Source organism: Cricetulus griseus, chromosome 10 (genome assembly GCF_003668045.3).
Source record: "Cricetulus griseus strain 17A/GY chromosome 10, alternate assembly CriGri-PICRH-1.0, whole genome shotgun sequence".
NCBI lineage: Eukaryota > Metazoa > Chordata > Mammalia > Rodentia > Cricetidae > Cricetulus > Cricetulus griseus.
The window spans coordinates 17432105-17459321 of NC_048603.1; the positions used below are offsets into that span (position 1 = coordinate 17432105).

Sequence of the window (27217 nt, forward strand, 5' to 3'; positions counted from 1 at the left end):
CCAAACTGCCTCTCTTAAGTTGCCTCTGGTCATAGAAACGAGAAAAGCAACCGATAGACACAGTAGACATAAAGACTGTACTCACTGAAATAACTCCACTGTTTTTCACATGAAGAAGAATGGGAGGGCAATCAACACAGGAAGAAAATGAAAGGCCAGACATAAACCTTTGTTCTCAAGTGCATCTTCAATTCTACTGAGAATCCAAAAGCAGAGCGATAGATTTTACACTAAGGAAAAACCTACCTAGGAACAGCTGGTAAAGCCTGAATAAAATCTACAAATGACACCAATGACAAGTTCCTGGACTTACCGTTACATTGCAGCTACAGAGAAGCTCTCCCAAGGAAACTGGCAAAGGGCACAACAGAATCTCTCTTCTTCTTTTGTACTGTGCTGTGTATTCTGTAGTTGTTCCAAAGGGGGGTGGGGGAGAAGGGCTGACTGACTTGTAAGAAATTTAGACAAGTCTTCAAATATCACTAACACTTGTTTTTACTTCTGGAAATAGCCAAAAAAAAAAAAAAAAACCGAGAGAAACGAAATTATGTTAGGATGAAAGAAGACAGGGTTGCTGCACGCCCTGCTCCCATCTTGGCCTGAGATTCACTGGTATCAAACAGCTAGGCCCCTTTTTTGGTTTTGTTTTTCTTTTGGGGGGACAGGGTTTCTCTCTGTGTTGCCCTGACTGTCCTGGAACTCACTCTGTACACCAGGGTGGTCTCAAACTCACGGAGATCTGCCTGCCTCTGCCTCCTGAGTGCTGTGATTAAAGGCCTGCGCCACCACCACCACCACCCAGCCATCTCTTTATTTTTTTAAGAGCTATGGTAAGGAGTCTTTCTTTCAATGTCTCTACCATTGAACATAGCATTCTGAGTAACATACACATCTTGTAGAAACAAGGGGCCTGAGGAAAGAGAGGTCAATCCTAGCTCACAACACTCTCCTTCTGCCTCCACAGGTCCTGAAAGCTACCACAGAGGCATGAGATGAAGCAGAGCAACTGGTTTACTGATGTCTGACCAGAAGAGTCCCAGGAGCTAAGGTCTGGAAGAGTGGAGGTCTGAGAATGCTCCAACAATAGAAACTTCTCTTCCCAGTGGCGACAATGAAAGGCTCACGTTCACTCCGTGAGGGCCAAACTGTCTTCATGTCCCCTTCCTCCTCATCACATCAGAATAAGCCAGAGTTGACTCTTTTTAGGAGGGACAGAGAGTCTTGATAGTCGCTGTTTTGTAATGAGCATTTTTATTTCTACATTAGGAAACTTGTTGGCCTCACTTCCCCAACCGCCACTTCTTCCCCAACAACAGGCATACTAAATGTTTCTACCACTCACAAAGAGACAGGCCTGTCATTCAGACGGCTGAAGGTAACTTTCTATTGACATCACAATGGACTGAGCAACATGAATAACAAACTCCCCTGCCTGCTTTTGAAGACAAGAAACATGGATAAAGTTGCAATGAAAAAAAAAAAATCAGCTGGGAACCTTAAAACAAACTTTGTATTTGGGGCTTGCAATTTTTGTTTTTTAAAATTAAAGGTATAGGAGGCAATCATGGGGACGTTAGTAGTGAAAGACCCAAAGCTGGCCATGAGGTGGCAGCTCCTAATGACAGCCTCTGCAATTCTGTCACATGCTCACACAGCCACAGGGAGTGTCCAGGCTCAAGCACATAAAGCCATGGCAGATAAATCATAAAACACACACTTTTACCCATGGAGGGTAAATTTAAGTATTTAACCCTAAGCACTAGTATTTCTGAGGTCCCACCATCTTAGAGAACAAAGAATAGAATATGGGAAAGGGGGTTCTAGCTTCATAAAATGCTGGTTTCCTAGTGCTAGGACACTTCAAACTAATAGTAGTAGGAAGTGCTTTATTTCTGCCAATAGAATTGATGAAGCAATCATCTTCAATCTGGTTGGTATTTAAAAAGCTATTAGAAGGTGCGGCATCCTCTTCCAGTAGCAGAGGAAAGAGTATGGGCTTCCTGGAGTCACACAAAGTGCATAAGTGTCCCAGAGATGTGGATGCAGAATGTACAAAGCTCACGGAGATCTATAGAGTTACCATCCACCAGTGCAGACTTACTGTAAGCTGCTGTCCTAGTGGGTTTCTATGGGTAAACAGCACGTTTGTCCAAGCTGTGCCCCTCCCCCCAAAACTGGCTAATAAGTTCTGAGGAACACTGGCAGAGAGATCAGCCATCTCCTCCGGAGAGTGCCTTTTAGTTTCCCTTGCTTTATATAGGCCTCCTGATCCTGTAAACACAGAAGCAGAAAACCTCCCAATGAATCTTGCTGGAAACCCAGTTCTTGTTTCAGCCCAAGCCAAGGGGGCCTGTTCAGCAAGTCATTTACTGTGAGATTTGCTATTAAACCTGTCAAACAGACATATGTGAAAATACTGCTTCACTAAACAGCTGTTAAGTTTCATGAGCTTAGAAAGAAAATACCATCTAGCTATACGCTGTTAACTCAACAGAAGTTCACCATTCCCTTTTAAAATCTGATATTCGACTACACTTTCCCCTAAATCCTAACATTTGCTCTCTGCTATGAAATGGCTGCCACATAGCACCACTGGCAAACACCGGCTGAGAGCACACAGACTTATTTCAACAGTGCACTCCCTCCTTCTTCAGGGAGTGCTCGGCATCTGTGGCTGCAGACTCCGAACAGGAGAAAGTACTTCGCAGTGGTGTCAGGGGGGAAATGAATATGCTGACTCCTTTCTTTCCCAATGGTCATACATTAATCAAAGGTTGCAAAAGAAAAAGTGTTAAGCTAAATAGATTCGAAGTAATGGAGCTAAAACAATTATTCAAAACGCTTAATTAATTAGTCAATGTAAAATAAAACCATTGTCACCCTACATCAGTACGCAGGCAGCAAAGTTACGTGAGGAAGAATGTTCATAAAGCAAGCTTTCCAGGAATGGAGGACACAGGGGGATACAGAAGGTGTTTGACAGCAGGAAATTAAAATGGTAGCTGAAAAACAGTGAAACAAACAAGCAAAGAACTAGAGAAACACTGAGCCAAATTTGGATTACCGGACAAAGACCATGATGTGAGGAAAAATCACCACAACCCAGGGGGTGGGGGCAGAGAACTGGGAAGCAGATGGGAAACCAGCTGAAAGTGATTTTTCTTCACCAGCAATTTCTGTGTCCAAAGGGTAATTTTTACAGAGACAAGCACATTTATCAGGTGACAAGGCATATAACTTAAAGGATGATAAAGATAGATCTTCCACCCCAGGTAGAGACTGCAGAAAGAGGTAGGGGGAGACTGGCTGCCTTTGGGGAGAATTAAAAAAAAATCGGGTTGGGAGGACAAGAGAAAAATCAAAGGCCCCGTGGAGCACCTCCATGTCTGTGATTTATTTCTTCGATGTCTCTCACTGCAAAGATGAAAAAGCAAGAGTCCAGTCACTCCAGACATTGTTGTGGGAAATGAGGTGAGGGAACACCAACTTCAGAATAATCGCACTGTAACTCCCTAGAGGTCTACTAAATCTGTGAGAGATCATTCTGTTTCCTAAATGCAGTGCGTTTGATTTCCCTCCAGAGAATGCAGGAAATTGTACCCTTTGAAACAGATGAGAAGTTTTGGATAACATCAGATTCTATTGGAAAGCCCCCGGGTAATGAGTCGGCAACTTGCAGCCCACACAACAGCGTCTGACACACTTAGTTGCAAATGAGGGAAAGTTTGTTGTGACAGCTGTGTAGAAAGAGAAGGAGGGAAAATGTCTGGAGGTTAGGTGGATTTGCAACGTGAGAAGGTGATAGGGGGTTAGAAAAATCGGGGTCTTCTCAGCAAGAAAGAATTCCCAGAAAGTGAAGAAAAAGACACAGGGTGGAAGCATCCAGCATGCTGCAGAGTTTTCTGCACCGCTTCCTTTGTGGAAAATGCAAGCCAAGAACCACCGATGTTTGCGTGGTATATCCACACAGAGAAAACCTGCATGATTCTTCAGGAAGACTTTACTCTTTATCTACCCTCCCCAGAGACTCAGCCCTGGGTTCTCCCCTCTCACCAAGATGTTCCTCTTTCGTGACTCTCCCCACACAGGGCATGACATCAGATGACAGCCACATTGGTACTGTGTCACCCCCCACCCCCAGGAAGAAGGCTTAGTCAGAAGGCCAGCCTTCCCCCTCCTCTAATGAAGTGCCATAGGCAGCACAGAGAAGACAGGAGCGTGGTTAGGCCAGCATCAAGGAGAAGAGACCAGAAAGAATCGGAAGTAGAAAGATAAACACAGACTGACAGAGAGGACCACCAGCAGCTGTTCAAAAGCCACTATTGTGCAATACGCTCTGCAAACCATATTCCCTCACTTGAGGGAAGGGAGTAGATGAATACTGCCCATTCCCCAGGCAAGTGATAGACTGGGTACCTAACTGTAGCTTTAGGTCATCTAATTTAGTCCTCAGAAGCATGCGATGAAGGCAATTACTGCTTCCAAAGCAGACACCCTCTGAGGTAACCCAACTCACTTAAAGCCAACCTAGCCTCATGGTTTGAGACCCAACTCGGGTTCTTCATATTTCCTCCACAGTCCATACTGTTTTAATTGATTGGAGCACTTAGCAAAAGAGCAGTTAAGCAAGTTATCCATGGCCTACTTCCAGAATCCCATTGTAAAGTCTCCGAGGTACTCACACCACTGCCTGGAATGTGGTTATAGGGTCATAAAACAGGGTGTTTAAATGCAAGTGGTACAGAACCCCAAAGTGCTCCCAGTTCCCTAGTTGAAAATGAATGTTGGGTTAGGATGTTTGTGTCTGCAGGTTTTCTGTGCTGTTTCTCTTCAGTAATGAGAAGCACTGGTCAGTCCCACTTTTGCCATTACAGCCCCTCAGACACCAATCATACATACTCTGCTTCACCCCTTCAAAATTGTTTAAGAGCCTTTAATTTGGAGGATGGTGCTTTTGTTTTTGTTTTTTGATTTTGTTTTTCTTTTTGGAGATGGGGATGAAATGAGGTCCTAATCGCCTGAATCTTTGGAGTGATTGTGGGATCTTTGTTGGACATTCTGTTTCAGAATTCTGTCCCACAACCCTGTTTCAGAAATTCTGGTTCAAAAAGTTCTTCCACATTAAAATATAGGACCTAACCCCCAGGGATGTCTGTAATAATAAATCCATACCTGAAGGAAAAAAAAAAACTGCCAGGCTATTGCCCCTGACTCTCATCAGTTAGCAAAGATTTGGTTCAATCTAAAGAACCAAAACCATGAGGTCAGCAAAACAACCAATTCCAGACCATAATAAGCCTGTTTCTGGTAACTCAGCCTCTCTTGTTCCAAGCTCATGTAGCATTTAGGTATAGATTTTAACAGACAGAAATACAAAGGCTGCCTTTATTGAATTCCACACCCAAAGTAGGGAGCTCACTGTGTACTTGAAAATGGCAGTCTGTGGGCCAAAGCTGAGTGTGCACGTGCTTCATTGGCCTGAACTCTAGAGGGAAAGGTCAGCCTTTCTCCATTTGTCTTCGTATTCATGAGTCAAATGCTCTTTTCAGGTCCCAACACCCTGAGGAGGCCCTTCTTAGTATCCCAACCACCTGGACTGAATGATTTCTCAAGCATACAAGAGAAATCCATTCAAATGCCAGTAGGACTCTGGAGTCTTGAGAGATGACCACTACAGTCTTACTTTTTTTTTTACTTTATTATTTGATTCTTTGTATAGTCATTCAAATGTTTCAGCTACTTTTTAGCAGTTTTACTGGGATATATATATTCCCATACAAAGCATCATACATACTTAAAATGCACAATTTGATAAGATTTGACATGTCTCTATATCCACGGATTCATTATCTCAGTTAAGATGAATGTACGTTCATTAAGTGAAGATAATGATATATGGTAATGTAGACCCACCAAAGACCAAAGACTTCTTTGTGCCTCTGGCAAGTCCTTCATCTTCTTGTTCCTTGTTTCTGTGCCACAGTGGAAACACTCATTTGCTTTTTTTTTTTTTTACTATGTATTAGCTTTTATTTCTTAAGATTATATATAACTGGAATCATATTATGCATGTTCTTATATTTTCTGTCTTCTTTTGCTCATTCTGATGATTTTAAGATTCATGAATGTTATAAGCATGTGTCCATAGCTTATTATGTTTTACTAGTGACTAACATTCAATGGAATAAAGGATGAATCTACTGTTGTTCATTTATATATTCACCTATATTTGCTATAGTTTCCATTTGGAGCTATAATACAATGTACATGATGCTCACAAGCATCCATACACACTTTTCACTGTGTCCTTATTAGAAGGAAAAGTTAAGACGCAGGAAGGTCCAATGGAAAGAAACCATTGAAGGTGAAGGAAGAAGATGACCTCACAAAAGGACAAACCTCCCATGAGGAATTTGCTGTGCCAACAATGTGATCCCAGACATCTAGATTTCTGAATGGCAGAAAAAAAATACTTTTCTTATCAAAACCATTTAGTCTACAATGCTTTGTCATGGCAGTCCTAGAAAACTAATACAGCACACTTCTCACCACATATGGCAATTGACTCAGAGTGGATCCTGGACCAAAATTTTAAACATGAAACTACAGAAACTTTTACAAGATATATTAACACCTAATATAATCTTATAAATCTTACTTTATGCAAACATTTCTTAGATATAACACTAAACTATTAGCTCCTAAAGGATAAGAAATTTCAAATGTGTTAGACACTGTTCCCTCTCTGGAAAGCCTACACAGAACACCTATCTATAGGACATCTCAGCAGAATTTCTGCTGGAGGAAAGAAGCCTGGTTCTCTTTCCTTCACTCCTCTTTACCTTCTTCTGTAGCCTCTGAGATAGCTACAGAGGATTCTACAGAATGCAGAATAACAAAGAAAATAAACTGCTGGAGACAACAAACTTTATTAACCTGATGTCGAGAGCTTCCCAAACTAGTAAAAAAAAAAAAAAAAACAAAAAAACTTTTAGTAGGAGAGTATTATACATCACATAATTTGTATACTTTCTTATACTGCTTTCTGTCAGACATGGGAGGTGGGCATGTGTGAGGAAATTCGGACTCTCACAGCTGGCATCTGGGCCTAAGCCCACACTCCTTACAGTTTCAGTGTTTAAGGATACCTCACAGACAGTGGTCAGAAATGATGCATATCCCACTTTAAGAGAATAACCATCCGTTCTTAAAAGATGGAAGTTTTAGTCCTCTAAGAAAATTAATTCTAGCTAAAATTATGTCTGAATAAGGCCAGGGATCTGCTCCCTATCACAGAATATGAAAATTACAGTGGAGACAGTACCAATGGTTTGAAGAAGCCCCATTCCCACATACACACTCCTTTCTATCACCAAGTAAGTGGCATACTTGGGTCTGTGATGGGTGAATTTCAATTGTTTAAGTGTCTAACAATGTTCAGAAGACTGACAGAGTGGCAAGCAGGCTGAAAATGTAGGAAGGTCACCCAACTAATGAAGATACAAAACTCTGCTTAGGTATACCTCTAATACTATTAGTGGAGGCAATAGTTTACTGTACAAACTGTATGGCCCTAAAGTCCTAAGAGTTTCATTTACATTGTCTTAATTTCCATAACCCTGTGAGCCAAGAGTCACTAACATACAATATTGGAAAAGAAAAGGAGCCCGGGGGGGAAATGAATGATATGGTCAAGAGCACACAGAAAATAAGGGAAAGAGCCCCAATTTACATGAGGATTTGTGAGTACAGAGTCCATTCCTCAGAGTCTACATCTAACAGGCAGAGGACATGCAAAAGAAACAGGAAAACTCAGTCTGCCCTTCTAACCTTCCCACTTCCAATCTGTTTGCTTGTGCCAAAGCAGGTCCTTTACCAGCACCCTGGAACCTTGCTATATATGGGGCTCCCTCCTGGAGACATTGACTCTGACCAGGTTCTTCAGATGTAGAGAGCCTTGGCTGTGAAGACAGGGAGACCACATCTGCAAGGCAGCTACCCTGTCTGGCAGGTCCTCTGCCTCTGATTGGAGTTGCAGGATTCCGGCCAGCTCCTATATATCTGGAACTGATATGTGGCTTCCTTCCCATAAGCCAAAAACCCGGCCAGCACAGCCTTGAAAGCTTCAAACCACCCTGGATCAGAATATGTTAGAGGGGACAGGAAAACGCTTGTCAGCCACAGTTCTGCAGCTTGGTAACAGCTCACTGAAGGTTCGGATGCGAAGTTTTTACCTGGAAGTCGTTAACAGCTGCGTATGCCCTATGAAACGTCAGGCAAGTGCTTACCCACACAACAGTTTCAACAACACACTGAGACTTTTATGGCTTTAGTTTTTCCAGTTGGTAGACTTTGCCTTCCTCTGACATAATTACAAGTTCCATATTTTTGCCCTAAGGCTGAAGTGTAAATCATTTCCTGGTATGCCACAACTTCCCAGTACTGACTATAAAAGGCAAGGCTGCATAGCATTTAAAATTAAAAACATCAGTTTCCTAAATGTGTGTATCATTATGATGTTTACCAATGCAAGTATGCTGGTTCAGACCCAGTTCGTACGCATTTTGGTCAAAGGCCTGCTGGCATGGCAACACAAGTCGGGCAATGCAACCTGCAACTTGCCAAACTTTTCTTCTCTTTGGGTCCCTTGTGAACTCCTTCAGAGCTGACTTTATGGGACTCCAAATACTGTTTCTAATGACTCATAACCAGCAGGAGCTATACTCCTCTTGGTTAGCTAAGTCTTCCTTGAGCCCCCAGCAAAAGCAAGCCTCTTCTCATTAGCATTACAGCACTGCCATTGAGCCCTCTCCATGTCATTTGGAAAAGAAAATGGGGTTCAGTCATACAGACCCCTGTTAAAATCTTCATGCCTCCACTGACAGTCTTATACAAACCCTTTCACTACTCTGAACATCTGTTTTCTTCTTTATAAGATGAGAAACTTCTTACAGACCTGCAGGGTTCTTCTTGTGACACGGGTTTCTAATGGACATTAGCATATAGCAAACGGCCACTAAATGTTGACTCTGTTCGCTTTCTCTGTTCTTATCCATGTGACAACCAGTTCTCTATGCCTGACAAAAAAGTCTCCAGACATACAGAGTCATAGAGAAGAGAGCAAATTTATAACCACAGCTCAGAAATCAAAAGAAATGGAGCCATCTTAAAAAGCCATGCTGTGGGGCTGAAGAGATGACTGCTTGTATCAGAGCACTGGCTGATCTTGCAGAAGGTTCAGTTCCCACCACCCATATCAGGTGGCTCACAACTGCCTGTAAGTCCAATTTCTGGATATTTGATGCCCTCTTTTGGCCTCCATGGTGTGTAATGCATATACATACACTTAGACACACATACATGCACATAAAATAAAAAAAAATCTGTTTTTTTTCACCTCAATGCATGTTTATGTCTAAGGATGTACAATGGATATTGCTTTGGGGAGAGTAAAATATCCAATGATAACACTATTTGAGCTTCATTTGGCTTCTTGGGCCCATTATATGGGTTCAAATAATTCATTAATGTTGTACAGTAACATATGCCTTGACAAACAGGTAGACATATGAACAAAAAATATAGATAACAAAATTGACACCAATGCTCACATATATTCCATTGTAAAAGCACCAAGAAGTGATGCTTTTCTCTAGATTCCTGGTAGATTTGTTTGGTGAATACATTTTATAACTCAAGAAGAAGTTTCAATTCCCTAAGTCAGGAGCCTACAGAGGCAACTTGATTAATATTGAGATTTTTAGAGGGATACCTGGAAAAATACTACTACCTTTCTGGCAGGAGACGTTATATATTATTTCTATATAAACCTCAGTCTACGAAAGCACTATTGTTGACAATGTCCTTGATTCATGTGGATGAGGTTGGAGGTTCCAACAGGAGATTTTTCATGTCAAATGTCTGAAAAATTAATTATCTCTACATTCTGAGACAACAGTCTTACTTGTTGTCAGAAAAAAATAGATGTCCATCCAGAGGATGGTATTTTTATCTTTTCTGAAAAAAAAATCTGTTTTTAATGATATATTGAACCTATTCATTGGCCCAATTCAAAACACACACAAGGGATCCATGCTACTAGGATCTGGGATTCCATCCCACCCCAGGATTATTTTTAATGAAGAAATGGTTTACATACACTGGGCAAGGTTGTTTACACCGAGACACCGACATTTGATCAAGATCATTGGATCAAGATGGTAAGTACAAGTTCAAGGTCAGTCATCATTTTGAGCATTTAAAACTCTCAGAAAGGAGCCTGGCAGTTGTGTAACATACATTTAATCCCAGAACTTGGTAGGCAAGCCTGGTCTACAAATCGAGTTCCACGACAGCTAGGTCTACACAGAGGAAATCCTGTCTTGAAAAACCAAAAAGAAAAAAATAAGGGGCTGGGGATAAGGCTTAGGGGTTAAGAGCAATGCCTTAAAGTAGAGAATGAGGAAACACCTCCAACATCAGTGTGTGTGCACACCTGAACTTGTGTATACAAACACACTGGTTTGGTTTGGGTTGGGTTGTTTTTTGTTTGTTGCTTTTTCTTTTTTAATATATAAATTTTATTTAAATTAGAAGTAATCTTATTTTACATTTCAATCCCAGTTCCCTCTCCCTCTCATCCTCCCATATGCCCCAGTGACCCCCCATCCAAGATCTGGGGTTTTAAACCCAGGGAAACCAGTTTCCAAAGGCAGCTACAACATGTCTTGCTATGTGTCCCTGACAAAGTTATCAAAACTCTCTAAGGTTCCTTGTCTGAAGCTGGGAGGTGAGAGTTACGCCTCTTTTGCTGGGTTGTTAAGAGTACTGTGTAAGGCCTGGCGGTGGTGGCACATACCTTTAATCCCAGCACTACAGAGGCAGAGGCAGGCAGATCTCTGTAAGTTGGAGACCAGCCTGGTCTACAAGAGCTAGTTCCAGGGCAGCCTCCAAAGTCACAGAAAAACCCCGTCTCAAACCACCCCCATCAAAAAAAAAGTGCTGTGTAAGATGCACACAGGTGGCCAATATAGTGGCTTGTATATTGTAAATAGTCAATGATAAACCACTGTATCACTGATACGAAGTGTGTGCTGGCCAAAGCCACTAAAGACATGGCCCCATGTCCATATTCACTGCTGAATGTGAATTTCTAATAGTCACTAGCAGACAGTGGTCACTCAAGTGCTATGCCCCTCAGCCTCCTCCTAACAGAAGAGATGATAAAGTCCCAACACTCTTCATAGCATTTTTGAAGGAATCAAAAAAAATTACTAGGTGTAAAAGCACTCTTTGAAAGATATAGTATAAAACTTTTAGAAAGTGTTATTACAATACAAAATGTTATAGATATGCTAATGGTGGATAATCATAGAGTCTTTAAGTCCATCCAAGAGCAAGTTGGTCTGAATGGGGATTAACTGGGGTGGGGGTTGGGGGGGTCAGCACAGAAGAATCCAATAGGCAGAAAAGCATACTTCAAAGAGGATTTTAATGCTTCATACATATTTATGTGGTCTATTTCTGATTTTGAAATTCAATAGCCCATTCTCCTAATACTAAAATCTCTTCTCTCATTGAGGTTTGGAGGCAAAGTGAAGAAAGAAGACAAGTTGGGCTTCCTGAAATCCTATGAAAGGTAGGGCAGTGGTGGAGCAGTGCAAGCAGTTGTATTGCTTGGGCTACTTGTAGGACCCTTAACAATGGGAGCAGGGGCTGTCCCTAATGCTTTGGCTGGCTCTTGGGACCCTATTCCTCATACCGGATTGCCCAAGCCAGCTCTAATACAAGGGCCAGGGTGCTTAGTCTTACTGCAACTTGATATGCTATGCTTTGTTGATACCCATAGGAGGCCTGCCCCTTTCTGAACAGAAACAGAGGAGCATGGGATTGGGGTGGGACAGAGAGGAGGTGGGGGGAAGGAAAGAAGGGAGGGGAAACTGTGTGGTCAAGGTATAAAATAAATAAAATAAGGAAAGAGAATATTTTTAAAAGCTAGCAACCTAAATTCAAGAATAAATCTTAAAGGTCATCTACGATGGTCAAATCAGTTTCACCTTAGAGAGTTGAAGATATATAAGTCAATAAATTTTACCCACCACCTTAATAGACTTGATCATCTCATTAGACACAGAAAGGTCCTTTGACACAATCCATGATCCCTTTACAATAGTTAGGAGAGGGTATAAATGGAGCAAACTTGTCTCAACACAAGAATGCTTATTCACAACAAACCCTTAGCCCACCCCATGCTAAATGCAGAAATCATCAAAAAGTTTCCACTCAGGGAACAAGGCAAGGGTGTCTGTCTACTTTCTTAACTGTTTCTTTAATCTTTTATTGGAAATAGTTTTTATTCACACAATATATTGTGATTACAGATTCCCTTCCCCTCTACTTCTCCCATTTCTTCCCCACCTTCCCATCCAATCTACACCCTTTCTGTCTCTCATTAGAAAACAAAGTTATTTAAGGAATAGTAATAAAGCAAAATAAAATAAGATAAATCAAAAGCAAGCAAGTTGGAATATAGCAAAACAAAAGTAAGAGCCAAAGGAAAAGCACCACAAATGCATATAGTTGCAGAGACACATAACATTAGCACCCACATGAATCCCATAAAACCCTCAAAACTGGAAGCCATAGATGCAAAGGACTGCTAAGGTGGAAAATAAAACACTTCCCAGATTTAACATTATAAGACAAAGAATCCCTGAAGATGCCATTGAGTTTGTTTTGTGTTGGCCATCTAATGCTTTGCTCTTATTAACATGGTGCTTGAATTTTTAGCTAAGAAAGATGAGAGAAGGGAATGAAGGGGATATAAACAGAAAAAGAAGAAATCGAGGTACCCATATTTGCAGGTGATAACGTCACATAAGAGACTCCAAATATTCCACCAAAAACTTGAGAGTTGATGAAAAATTTCAGCAAAGTGGCAGGAAATAAAACTAACACAATCAGTAGCTTTCCTATATACGAGTGGCAAACCACAATAAAATTGTGGGAAACAATACACAATATCCACATAGGAAAGACAGAAGACTACAAACTAGGGAAACAGAACAAAAATCACTTGCACAAAAATGATACGGTTATTTTTCTAGAAAATATGAAAGAAACCAAACAATCAATATAATACTGTACTCAACAAACTGGTCAATTGTCAAACATCTATAGTTAAGATTCTGCTTCCTAGACACAAACTGTAACCAATTAGAGAGCACTGGAGGATGAAGGTTCGATTCCAGTGCTGACAATGTAGAAATTACTTGACAGAATGTAGAAAAGTCAGTAAGAGAATAAAAACTAGATCCTGGAAGGCAAGTCCTAGAGAAGTCAATTGTTCTGAATTAATTCCTACTGTGGAATACTCGCTGTGTCATAATTCAGTGGAAAAAGCAAGAGTTTTAGATTCATACAGAACAGAAAATAATTTCCCTTTGTGCCATGTGCTGGTTTTGTCTTTGAGCACCTTTTAAAATCTCTCTGATTCTCAACTTCCTCACTTATAAAATAAAGATAATACCCTATTTGTTTGTTTGTTCTGTGCATTAGGTTGTAATTTTAAAGTACACAGTAAAGCCGGGTGTTGGTGGCACACACCTTTAGTCCCAGCACTCAGGAGGCAGAGGCAGGTGGATCTCTGTGAGTTCCAGACCAGCCTGGACTACAAGAGCTAGTTCCAGGACAGCCTCCAAAGCCACAGAGAAACCCTATCTCAAAAAAACAAAATAAATAAATAAATAAATAAATAAATAAATAAATGTACACAGTAATTTACCTGGCTCACCCAGTTGCTCAATGGATAAAGCACTATTCAAAGAAATTGCTTCAGCTGTACCATTAAGTGTTGGTGTTTTAACCCCTCCTTCATCAGTGTATGACAGCTCTTTAAATACAGCTGTGGTGAACTTGTCCTGAAACTGTTCATTAACCTGTTAACTGTTAAGCTCCTGCATCTTTTTATGGTGCTGTATGACAGCAGGCAACTGTGTTGTTGTGGACCACAGGGATAATCCAATGTAAACTGGCTGTGAATGAGCTATTGGATGACTCAGTAACTGTAACATCGTTACATGTTAAATGAGTTACATGAGAAAATATAGGATAATTCAGATAGACATTTCAGTTCAAACCATTATAAGTTGACAGAAACCAAGGCAGACATGACACCCAACTCAGCATAAATAGACTAGATTCTGGTGTATACCTGCTTAAGACAACTATCATCAGGCTGATTAAAAAATAAAAATAAATAAATCAAAGTCATTTGTAAGAGATACATCTAAATACACAGAGTTTAATGTAAAGTTATGAAAAAAGCATATCAAAAATACTAATTTTAAAAAACTGATAGTTTTATTAGTATCACAAAAAAGTAGTCTTAAAGGTAAAAAAGATTGGGACACAAAGAAAATCACTACAGCCGGGCGTTGGTGATGCACACCTTTAATCCCAGCACTTGGGACGTAGAGACAGGCAGATCTCTGTGAGTTCGAGACCAGCCTGGTCTCCAGAGCGAGTGTCAGGATAGGCTCCAAAGCTACATAGAGAAACCTTGAATCGAAAAACCAAAGAGAGAGAGAGAAAGAGAGAGAGAGAGAGAGAGAGAGAGAGAGAGAGAGAGAGAGAGAATCACTACATAAAAGACTCAATTCACCAAGAAGATATAATCTTATATGGATATTAACCTAATATCTTATGAAAATATTTGAATCAAAAGTCTGAAATATAAGCCAGGCATTGGTGGCGTATGCCTTTAATCCCAGCACTCGGGAGGCAGAGGCAGGTGGATCGCTGTGAGTTCGAGGCCAGACTGGTCTCCAGAGCGAATGCCAGGATAGGCTCCAAAGCTACAGAGAAACCCTGTCTCGAAAAACCAAAAAAAAAAAGTCTGAAATATAGATAAATGTACAAATGCACACAATTCTGAAAGTTTCTAACACAGCCCTCAGTAATTGGTATGTCAAACAACAGCAGTAACAAACCAATAAATAAATACAGAGATACTGAACAACAAGCTTGATCTACAGAAGAGTACAGCTAGCAATTAAGTGTATATGTTATTTTTAAACACATATGGTTTAAAATTAAAATCAATCTCATTTTAGAGAATCTATAACTCATGTGTTTCAATGTGTATCTAAAAATGAGTTGATAAAGAGATAGCAAATCAAAGAAAATCACATATTCAAAAATTCAAAATATACCTCCAAACTACTCAAGAGTAATAGAAGAATAAAAATTAGAAAACACATAGAACTAAAATATAACAAAATATTAATCAAAGGTCATAAAGATGCAGCTAGAGTCATAGTTTTACAAATTAACTATATACAACTTAAAGCATCCAAAGTAAATATATACATAAATGCATATATGACCTTAAATATTTTTAGTAGAAAATAAGGAAGTTTGAAAAATTAATGAGCTGCCAGGCAGGGTAATCCCAGCATTCAGGAGGCTGAATTTGAGGCAAGCCCAAGTTACACAGTGAGGCTGTCTTAAAAAATCAAATGAAAAGAAAAATGAAAGAAATTAGAAGAACAAGGAAAAGAAACATAGGAAGATAAATATAAAACAAGAAATTAATAACAGAAAACAAAGTATAATAAGAGGAAACAACACATCTTGGCTCCTAGCAAAAACTAATAACTCCGTCACATCTCTGGCAAAAGTAAATGAGAAAATAAGATAATATTTGAAATAGAAAAGGAACACAGCTACTGCTATAGTAGCTATTGCAAAACTAACCAGAAAATTTCATGAACTATTTCCGGTGAAATGAACATATTCTCAGACAAGTATGAAGTACTAGGAGAGAAAGAAATTTAGAAAAACTGTAATGCCCATTCATTATCAAAGAAACAAGGTGTCTAATGTTCTGTACCTACCAAGTACCCACAGCTGTAGGTTCTGGGCCAATATGTTCTAGCAATATCTTTGCTAGAACTGGTTAAAGCAACATATGATATGAGGCACATGGCCATTTAGCTAGCATCCCTAGGATCAGAAGGGGCACCCAGTTACAAAGGTCAGGCGTGCTTGCAGAAGCACATCTGTGAGTGGAGACCAAAGCAACACAAGCCCTGCAGCAGGCCCAGGATGTCGTGTGGCATTGACCTGGCAGACCTTTTGTGTTTTGAGTTAAGAAGAGACACCACATGGATTTTATAAAAACAAACAATGGGGAAACCACAATAAAGCTAGTCCCCTAAAGTTCTGAGACAAGGTCGTGCCACTTCGAAATAAGAAATACAAGCCACCCACCAAACACCTCCTTGGGCCCAGAAGGGACAAAACAGCCACTGTGGACATCAACTTACCAGCAAGGACAAGAACATGAGCTGAGATCCATCCAACTCACCAGCCATAAGGGCAGGCAAGTCTGGCAATATCCCAGAAGATCCAGGACTGGATAAAACAGGAACAGAGGGCACGAGCAGATGCCATACTCCTGAAGCCTTTTCTTTAAATGGCACCTATAACCACATGGATTGTCTCTAACAACCAGGTAAGAAATGGAGAAACAACCCACAGATAGGTCAGGTGAGGATATCAGCGTGACTCAGAACTGAGCTGAGGCTACATGCAACCCCAATCAGAGATGGCATCAACAGCAAAGTGCACAGACCATCCTAGTGGACAGGGCTCCAGGTTAGGTACCTAGAGGAGAAGACGTGTCTCACTGCTGGATGAGATCAGGATAGACAGTGAACAGTGCTCTTGGTCGGGGGGTCTGTAATAAAAGAAACTTAAAGAGCAACTGTGTGAAGGGATGATCTGGAGGCAGGGGGACCCATGAAGAAGCATTTCAAATCACTGCAGGTGAAATGAAGGCTGTGAGAAGCCCTCCCATGAAAAGAGAGAAACAAAAAGCAAAGGAACCAGATCAGGACTCCAGACACTCTCAGAAGCCTGGGAAGTCATTCCAGGATTTCAATGAGAGATTGGTGTGCTGGGTTTTGCCTTGGACAACACAGGCTGCAGCATGGAGGGTGGAACACTCAGAGTGGGCATGGGAGCTAGCTGGAGGCTGTGACAACAGTCATATTCATGTATGATTCTCCTTTTTCCTTTTTAATGTGGCTACTAGCAATTTTTGCCATATTTGGAGCTTGTCCCGTGTTTATATTAGACAGGGCTAACCTAAGAAATAACAAAACCATATATTCACAATCATCTCCGTCAAGCAGTAATATATTGAAAACATTCCTGTTAACACTACAGGCAGGAAATGAAGACATGACTCAGACTGAGAAGTCAGGAGTACAGCAAATGTAGTGATTAAAAGTAGAATGCAGAGTAGGGATCTGAAATCTCTTCCTCCTCCTCCTCCTCCTCCTCCTCCTCCTCTTCCTCCTCCTCCTCCCCCTCCTCCTCCTCCTCCCTCCTCCTCCTTCTTCTCCCTCCTTCTCCTCCTCCTCCTCTCCTCCTCCTCCTCCTCCTCCTCCTCCTCCTCCTTCTCCTCCCTCCTCCTCCTCCCCTCCTCCCTCCTCCTCCTCTCCTCCTCCTCCTCCTCCTCCCCTCCTCCCTCTTCTCCTCCTCCTCCTCCTCCTCCTCCCTCCTCCCTCCTCCTCCTCTTCTCCTCCTCCTCCTCCTCCTCCTCCTCCTCCTCCTCCTCTCTCCTCCCCCTCCTCCTTCTCCTCCTCCTCTTCCTCCTCCTCTCCTCCTCCCCTCCTCCTCCTCCTCCTCTTCCTCCTCCTCCTCCTCTTCCTCTGCCTCCTCCCCCTCCTCCTCTCCTCCTCCCCCTCCTCCCCTCCTCCTCTCCTCCTTTTCTCCTCCTCCCCCTCCTCCCCTCCTCCTCCCCCTCCTCCTTCTCTCCTCCCCCTCCTCCTTCTCCTCCTTTTCCTCCTCCTCCCCCTCCTCCCCTCCTCCTCCCCCTCCCCTTCTCCTCCTTTTCCTCCTCCTCCCCCTCCTCCTCCTCTTCCTCCTCCTCCTCCTCCCCCTCCTCCTCCTCTTCCTCCTCCTCCTCCTCCTCCTCCTCCTCTTCAGTATGGAGAACAGACACAGGTAGGAAGGAGATGAGATATCATAAATGATGTGGGTGCCAGCTAGGAGGCCTGGGCAGTCTATGAAACCTCTAACAGTGGAGCAGTGTTTATTCCTAATGCACAAATGGACTTTGGGAGCCCATTCCCCATGGAGGGACACTATTGCAGCCCAGATACATGGAGGAGGGCCTAAGCCCTCCCCCAAATGATGTGACAGACTTTTATGATCCCCCATGGAAGGCCTCACCATCCTTGGGGAGCAGGTGGGGGTGGGTTGGGGGGGGTAGGGGCACGGGAGGATGGGAGGGAGAGGGAAAGGGGACTGATACGCAAAATGATTGTTTCTAAATTTAAAAAAATAAATAAATGCACAAAAAGGAAAAAAAAGAATACAATGGGCTTTCAAAGATTTATTTTCCATTGTTGTTTGTGTGTGCACATGCCATGTGCATGCAGGTGCTCTTGGAGGCCATGCAAGGATGTCAGATGCCCTGGAACTGTAATTACTTGCAGTTGTAATAATGACCTCCAGACACGGTGCTGGGATCCAAACGCGGGTCCTCTGGAAGAGCAGCAAGCACTCTTAACCACATCTCTCACCCCCAGGAAAGAATCTTTGAAGATCCTCTCAATGTGAGAATATTTTTTAAAGACTCAGAACATGAAGATGTTGAGTGGAAATTTAAATAGGGTTGAGAAGGACCAAGTGTTCTTAAGGTCAGAGAGGGTCTACATGATTGCATGTCATTCTGCCCCCGCCATCTGGAAGATACCAGAAGTCTGGAAGGCAGCTTTCTGTATGTGATAGCTGGGGTATAAGGGAAGCTCTTTGAGATCTACCTACACATACAAAGATGAAGCAATGAGTGTGTAGGGTGCAGCTAAGGGTTTAGCTCAGGGGTAAACAGTTTTCTAGCACACGCAAAGCCCTAGGTTTGATTCCCACTACCAGGACTATTAACACACACACACACACATACACACACACACACACACACACACACTCATATACACAGGTCACCAGTGGCAGACTCTCTCTCTCTCTTCTCTCTCTCCTCTCTCTCTCTCTCTCTCTCTGTGTGTGTGTGTGTGTGTGTGTGTGTGTGTGTGTGTGTGTGTGTGTTTCTATGAACTACTGTTTTTGTCTGGTTCTTTGTTCAGATAGCCCACTGACATTTTAAAATATAGAAAATATTTTTTTTCAGAGTACAGAATGCTGAAGGGCATAGTCTTGCAGGGATCCTCAGTGGGATGCTATAAACAAGTGAACTGTAAGGACCCAAAAAATTAAGTTTCATGGTCGGGCACAGCTGAAACCTTAGATGTGAATGGTGTGAGGCCAGATAGCAGTAAGATAAAACAACCCAGAGGATCCATAAATTACATTAATCTCCACTACAAATTACAAGCTAAAAAAATTATTTTGTTGTCAACACCAAATAAACATTTTATTTTATTTTTTTACTTCTTGGAAGTATAGGAAGGGGTGCTTTTGCTGTTCTTTAACCTCATCTGTCTATTAATGAAGAAAAATTTAAAAGAAAATTTGTAATAATATAAGTGGATGGCAACCAAACCTACAGCCATAACATTTTGGATGATAACACATGAACAAGATAATTTCAAAAAATTCAACACTAAGTGCATTCTCACTGATCCCGCTAAACATACCCAAACCTCTGAGCACTCTTCTGAAATCTATTCAGATGTCACAGGGAAAAGAAGGCTGCTCTGGAGGTCTTCCCTGTGAATGCTCAGGAAACCAAAACCCTCTTTCATTCTATAGGGGTCAGGGACGTTTTGGGGAATAAGACGTGAAATTTGCTAGCAGCTTGGTAAAAGATAAACAGGAAATACTACGTCTGACCGTGTTTAGATATGAAACACTAGTTCAATGCCAATGAGACAGGGCCAGACCCAAATGAGTTTCTCATCTAACAGACCTTGGACCACTTCCAATGTGTGTGTTCTGCTCAGTACTGTTCAGTTACAGATCACCTAGACTGGCGACTCCTCCAGCCTCTGGCTTCTGTCAATCCTGGAACAACTCTAGCTGGGATGAGGAGAAATGATCCAGGTAAATTTAAGTCAATCAGTTTCATTTCTGAGCAGCGGTGCACATTCATTAGGGGAAACTGAGGTTTCTCTGTTACCTAAGGGCTTGGCTTAATCATACTGACATAGTAACAGAGTTTGTCCATATTCATTCCTGCCTAAAATTCATTGTTCTGTAAAACACAAGCCCATGAACACACATCACCCACATATATGCGCGTGGGCACGCGTGTGCATGCACATACACACACACTTCCACACACATGGGTGCATCACCCACATATACACGTATGTGCACACACACGCACGCACACACACACTCACACACACATGCACACATATGCACACAAACACACTCACACACACATGGGTGCACAAACACACATGCACACACACACTCACACACACATGGGTGCACACACACATGCACACACACACACTCACACACACATGGGTGCACATACACATGCACACACACACACTCACACACACATGGGTGCACATACACATGCACACACACACACTCTCACACACATGGGTGCACACACACATGCACACACACACACACTCACACACACATGGGTGCACATACACATGCACACACACACACTCACACACACATGGATGCACATACACATGCACACACACACACACACACTCACACACACATGGATGCACATACACATGCACACACACACACTCACACATACATGGGTGCACACACACATGCACACACACACACACACACACACACACACACACACACACACACACGGGTGCACACGCACTGCTTCTATGGTCCACAGAGAACCCCGCACCTTCGACTCCAGCCTCTCCACTATGACTGCATGGATTTTCCTATCTCCTTCATAACCATCCTCAAAATAATGAAGTTTTGCTGATTCTCCCCCCACTTATCAGTCCATTGAAATACAAATCTGTGTCATTTCCCAGAAACACCTGGCTTCACCCATAGCATCAGACTCTTATTCTCCACCTCTCCCATCCTCCCCCGTGGTATTTGTCCTTTTTTGCTCTCTACTGCTGTTACCAACACCATGAACAAAAGCAACTTAGGGAAGAAAGGGCTAATTTTGTCTTCTGGCTTATAGTCAAACACACAGAATCTGGCTTTTTTTTTTTTTTTTGGCATACTTACGCTCTCAACATTTTTTTTTTTTAAATAAAAAAGTCCCCCTCTGTAGCACTTACCTTTTTAAAGAAAATCACCAAAACAAGCACCAGGCTTTTCTAGAAACACCAAGGCAAGCAGCAAAGGAAAAGCCTGAGTTACCATATATGCCCTGCATGTTCTGATCACTTGGAAATCAAGGCTACCCACAGATATTAAATGAAGTGTTCCTCCAGAGAGTGAGTGGCATTCTGGCAGCAGCAGTGAGATGGGGTAATACCAAACGAAGACAGACAAACTGAAGTTCCAGGTAAAGTTCACAAGCAAGCCTTCCGTGGGCTAGCACAGGTTAGATCTATGCTGTTTGATCTGCACAGACTTCTTCCATGATCAGTTGTTGACATAAAAATGGTACGAGTTTCTAATATATAAATCTATATTTCTATTTTTTTTCTGGGAAATAGAAGGTCTTGGAGCCTCCATGAGGCAGGCGACACTACCTGAAGACTCCCATAGTCCCACCTCTGCTGATAATGCTATACCAACCCCAGCATAACTCCTGAAGCTTCCTGTCATGACCTATATGACAGTTTCACTCACCCCTAGTGTGAGGATCTCTAGGCTGTGACACATGAAAGAGGGCAGGAACTCGTCAGTGCTGAACAGTAAGCTGAGAATGTTGAAGCCAGGGAACTAGGTGAGAAGCCAAAGAGTTGTGGAACCTGAAATGGCAGCATGGCAGAGCTCAGAGACTGACCTGAGGTGGCTCCCGCAGGGATTTTATGCCTCATGTCAGGAACAGGAATTGCAAACCTGACCAACAATGGCATAAGGTGAAAGCAGTGTCCCAGCAATCCCACCTCAATTCATGGCCCAGCACTGGGAGAGGATGAAATGTCAGGAATAGATCTCAATAGTCACTATTTCATAAGAAAATAAGAAAAAATATGTTACCTCCGTCAGATATTGACTACACTATAGAGAAACAAAATAGCTTGGGATCACTTCCTGAATTTGAAAATCCATACATTCTATAGTTCAGTAATTTACCTACCAGGCATATGCCCAGAAGGAAGTCTTGTACAAATATGAAAAGAGCCATATTTAAGAATATGCAAACCAGGTACGGTGGCTCACACCTGTAATCCCTAAGGCAAGAGGATTGTTATAATTTTGAAATCAGCTTGGGCCATATAATGAATCCCAGGCAGGCAAAAACAAAACTGTAAAAAAAGATCTAGAACTCATAACCATCACTATATTCAACAACAAGTATCTGAAAAAAAAATACCCAATGTCTAATCATCAGGAGAGTCTGCCTGGGTTCTGCAGCCGCTTAGGGCCCCCAAATAACACACAGAGTCTTGTTAGTTACAGTGCTGCTGGCCAATGACTAGGATTTATTTGCTAGCTCAGTCTTAATTATCAACCATAACTACTAATCTATATTTTTATAAGGACTTATCTTACCGAGGATGCCAGCCTTATGTGTCCTCTCACATGGCGACTCCTCTTTACTACATTTCCCAGAATCCTCCTTCTCTCCTGGTCCCACCTATCTTGCTTCCCTATTGGCCAACAGTGATTTATTCATTAACCAATAAGAGAGTCATATACACATAAGGACTTCCCCCATCAGGAGTGGACTGTTATATGAACACAGTGAATTGTTACCCAGAAGACAAAAATAAATACATGTATGTAACACAACAATGTAGTAAATTATAATCTGGGGTTTGTGTAATTGTCAAAGGCTATATAATAGGTGAATATTATATAGTTATTTTTAGTTATTATATAGTTATTATATAGCTTCTTTAGTTAAAGACAGCACAGAAACAGAGAAAGGGTGACAGGTGAGGGGAGGAAGAGAGAGGGGGAAATGCTTGAATGCCATAAAACTATATGAAAAGTTAAGCAGGGAGAATCTATAGGGTTCAACATGATTCATTCAGGCAAGAGCAGGCAAGAGAACTGGAGTGGAACTGTACGTGATGACTGGATCACAGACTGTGCTTTGCATGTTGTGTTCTTGTGCTACTAAAAGTAAAATCCAAACTGAAAAGTTCTGATCCTGAAATGTGCTTTGGAACGCATAAATCAGTGGTCTTTCCCCAATGCGAAAGGTCCACTGGGAAGAATAACACTTGCAAATTATTTTTGTTTCATATCCAGTAGTACTGTTTTAAAGATCTGACTTCCAGACTGGTTACTGTCCTCTTGTTCCAGTGCCATCAACTACCAGCCAGTAAGCAACAGCGATACCAAAGCAGGGAGACGGACAGTCTACAAAGTCCCTTTGAGCCACAAAGTCTCTGGTTCTACAGTTCTTTCCTACAGGCAACTTAAAGCAGTGGTTTTCTTACACTCCCCAAGAACACCAGAAAGGTGCCCAGTCATGGAGGCAGACATGGGAGTGATAAAAGGGAGACTGAGCAGACAGAGGTCCAGAACCAGGCCTCCCTAGCCACAGGAGCTTTCTTTCTGTGATGTATAAGCTTTGATATTTTATTTGTTGGAAGCATTCCATTGCTCAAAGCAACAAAAGAGGAAAGAGCTTAGAAACCACCACTCTAAAATAATGTCACCTCATTAATAAGATAAATTTTCTTTTCTAAGCTCTATGAGAGTGTAGTTTTTAGTTCTTTTATTTTTGAGATTATAATAATGATTACATCATTTCCTCTTTCATTTCTTCCCTCCAACTCTCCATACACCCTCCTTGCCCTCTTTCAAATTCAGGCCTTCTTTTTTCGTTAACTGTTGTTACATACATAAATATGTACACATACACATATATAGACCTAAATGCTCTGGTAGCACTAAGAGAGAAAACAAGAAGTATCCTTTGGAATGTTGTAAAGCTATCTTTTAGATACACAGTGAGCTATTCTTTGAAATTCAGGAAATATAAAGAAATCCTAAGGGGGTAAAATTCTGAGGTAAGCAAATCTATCCTACAAAAAACACACATAAATTAAGTTATTCAAACTGATTTTAGTATGAAAAAAATGAAAATCTAGAACTCACAGGCAAAAGTAATTTTATAAATCTGGAGTGTTATATCCACCATACGTGCAAGACATTCACATCTCTAGAAGGAATGCCACAAGGGAAAGCAATAATTCATTACCATCTTAAATTTAGGCAATACAGAAATATGTCAAGAATCTCAGAAATTAAAAATGCTGCATGGCAAGCTTGAGGAAAAGCTGTTGCTTTTTAAATATGAAAAGCTAGTGAGAAAGACAAATGATATTCTGAGAAGATGGAGTAAGGGCACCAAGAAATGAGAGAGAAAACCGCACAGCTAGGATCCCAGAAGTCAATGCCTATGCCTCTGTCTTGGTGAGTCTTCCTTCAGTCTTTCTCTGCTAGATTCAAATTTTCAGATAACAAGATAAATCTTCACCCTTCACTCAAGTGTTGTGAAAGGATTGTCTGAGTGAGGAGAATCCTCCAGAGCTTTTTAAACATCGCTATATTTCAGTTCATTTTCATGATTCATGTAGTCTCACAGAACTGTGTAAATTGGGTGTTTAAAATGAATGAAAATTCAGAAATACCCATGAACTCTATTAAAGAGAATGTGGTTATGAATTTTCTTATTTAAAAAATCCTTCTGTTTACTTTTAATGACATTTAGTACTTGGGGGGTAAGGAATAGAAATACTAGAATTTGAACTCCAGTAAAAGATATTGGCAGTGCATGGAAAGGGTACATTAGCAAGACAAATGGTGCTAAAACATGCTTTTACAAGACTCTCCCCAACCAAAAGTCATTTCCTAATAAATTTAAGGCAATATTTCTGTGAGAGAGATGCTCAGCATCCACCAAACGTCTGTGTTCTTCATTTTCCAATACCCCTTTCATAGGTGGGGCCATGGCTCCTTCTGATCAATGAGCTATCAGAAGATAGTTGCTTTAATGGATTACACACAGAAGCTGTTTGGATCCAGGCATCACTCTATTGCCTAAGCAGCAGCATGAGGATTTGTATGGGCAAAAAATAAATCTTTGTTGAGCAACTGAGATGTCAAGGTTGGTTTCTGACCTCAGACTAGCCTTGTATATTATCAACAGTATCTCTTCTAATATGCATCTCAGTCTTCTCCATTCAAATAAAGGGAGAGTGATAAAGATTACTGATTAACACCTTTTTCTGTAAAGAGGTAGGCCTGGTTTGCTGGCTGTTTTGTATATAAAGATTTAGTGAAACACAGTAATTTGTAAACCTTTTCTATAAATGTTTAGTCCTTTCCAATTTATCTCTGTGTGTACCCAGAAGACATGACGGCCAAAAAACCCAGCTAGAATAAACACATGCCTATATGTTTGTTCATTTAAATAAGCAAATACTAATAGACAACCTATCATTGTACTTGGCATCATACAAGGAAGTAAGGTAACAACTGAATGTTCATATTAAAAAACCTTGTTTCTACAGAGATTATTTCCAATGAGACTAAGGACAATAAATATGACAATAATTAATATATCTAAATATGACAATATATTTAATAAATACTCAAGGGTCATCTATGGAGAATAAAGCAAGAGAGTTACCCTGACCTAGGCCATAAAGATTAAGATGGTTCTACAACCTAAAAAGTGAGTGAGAACTAGCCAAGTAGAACAGAGAAATGGTGAGTATTGGTTCCTAACACAGGGAAACAAATACACAAAGCCAAGGATGCAAGAATCACCACTACACATTTGAAACCCTGGAAGGGATTACTATGGCACACTTAAGGGTTTGAGACAGAGTAACAAAAATCAAAGCCAGAGAAGGAGATGAGAGACATATCATAGAGGAAGTCCTGCAAGCTACTTTAAAGCGGTGGCAAATAAGGTTTCAAACAGGCACCTGGTAAGAAGACACTGTGTCAGAAAATTCACCCTGTAACGGAGTTCAGGCTAGAAGTAAGTGGTGGGCACCGCCTGCATGAAAGAAGATTGATAGAAGCCAAGAGGGGACTTTTATTACAACACATTTGGAGCAACTAGAGTTACAGGCACGCGCCAACTCTTCATAAGTGACCCCAGACCCACAGAGCTGACAAATAGCACATGCCAATTTGCAGACACGGTGAAGAAAGTACTGAACTTCCTGCAGCCCCTGAGAGAATGACAACTTACAAGGTGGTTCCCCATTGCCCAACCATGGAAAAGTGATGCAGAAGCTGAAGATGCAGAAGCTCAGGAGCTGAGAAACTCCTTTGAGCTAGATGGTAGAGTCTCAAGTTTGAAAGTTGGGGTATGCAGACCAGAGCCCCAGAGAAGCAGCAGCAGCTATGTATTGTGGGAGTCTGAAGGTCCATGTCGGCATCCCCAGAAAATTCATAGCTGAGATCTGGGTTTGTACATCAACAAGGTAAATTACCCAAGTCTAGGGAGAGTGGCTGCTGTTTGCTTTAGAAAGAGCAGAAATAGGCTCTGAGCTTCAGTGGAAAATATGTGTGTGCTAGCAACAAGAGCAAAGCTAACCTTATTAGTGCTTCATTAAATCCTCTGGACACTGTAAATTCTCTACCTTACAAATAAGGTGGATAAAATGCATAAAATACGCATTTTTAACAGAGTTGCTATCATCATCCCCAGAGGAGTGAAAATTACTTCTTAGTAGGGAGGGGAAAAGTAATCTTAATTCTTACAGTGAGCTCCGAAGAACTTCATTTACAGAGCTGTAATTTATGTATTCAAACGTCATGAGGGAAAAGCCATAACTGGGAGGAAATTGTCAGGAAAAGCTCCTTTGGGTTATAATAACGATTAAAAAAATTGAGAAATGCTGCTCTAGAATACTCACCATTCTACGATGATTGGTGGAAAAAGCCTGAAACTTGGTAGGGTCTTCAGAATCAATATGTAAGTTTGAGGAACTCAGAACTTTTCAGAAAACCATTCCAGCAAAGCGTAAATTAACAAGACTATTTTCTTTTAATTAAGAGAATACAGTGTTGAGTTTAATAAGTAAAAATATTAAGATAGCTATTGTAAATATGCTGAAGGCATTGAAAATGTGTTCAAAGA

At 41.3% G+C, this 27217-nt stretch overlaps 1 protein-coding gene across 3 annotated transcripts in view; it reads right to left on the reverse strand.

The window, feature by feature from the left end:
* Nucleotides 1-27217, reverse strand: part of Cpq (carboxypeptidase Q) — a 369164-nt gene that overhangs the window by 291434 nt on the left and 50513 nt on the right. Inside the window, exon 1 of one of the 3 annotated variants that reach the window (XM_027431536.2) lies at nucleotides 314-451. The exons of the other annotated variants lie outside the window; for them this stretch is intronic. The gene's annotated coding sequence lies outside the window, so the exon portion shown is untranslated. Of the gene's footprint in view, nucleotides 1-313; nucleotides 452-27217 lie in introns of those variants that run through there. 3 annotated transcript variants of the gene reach the window in all.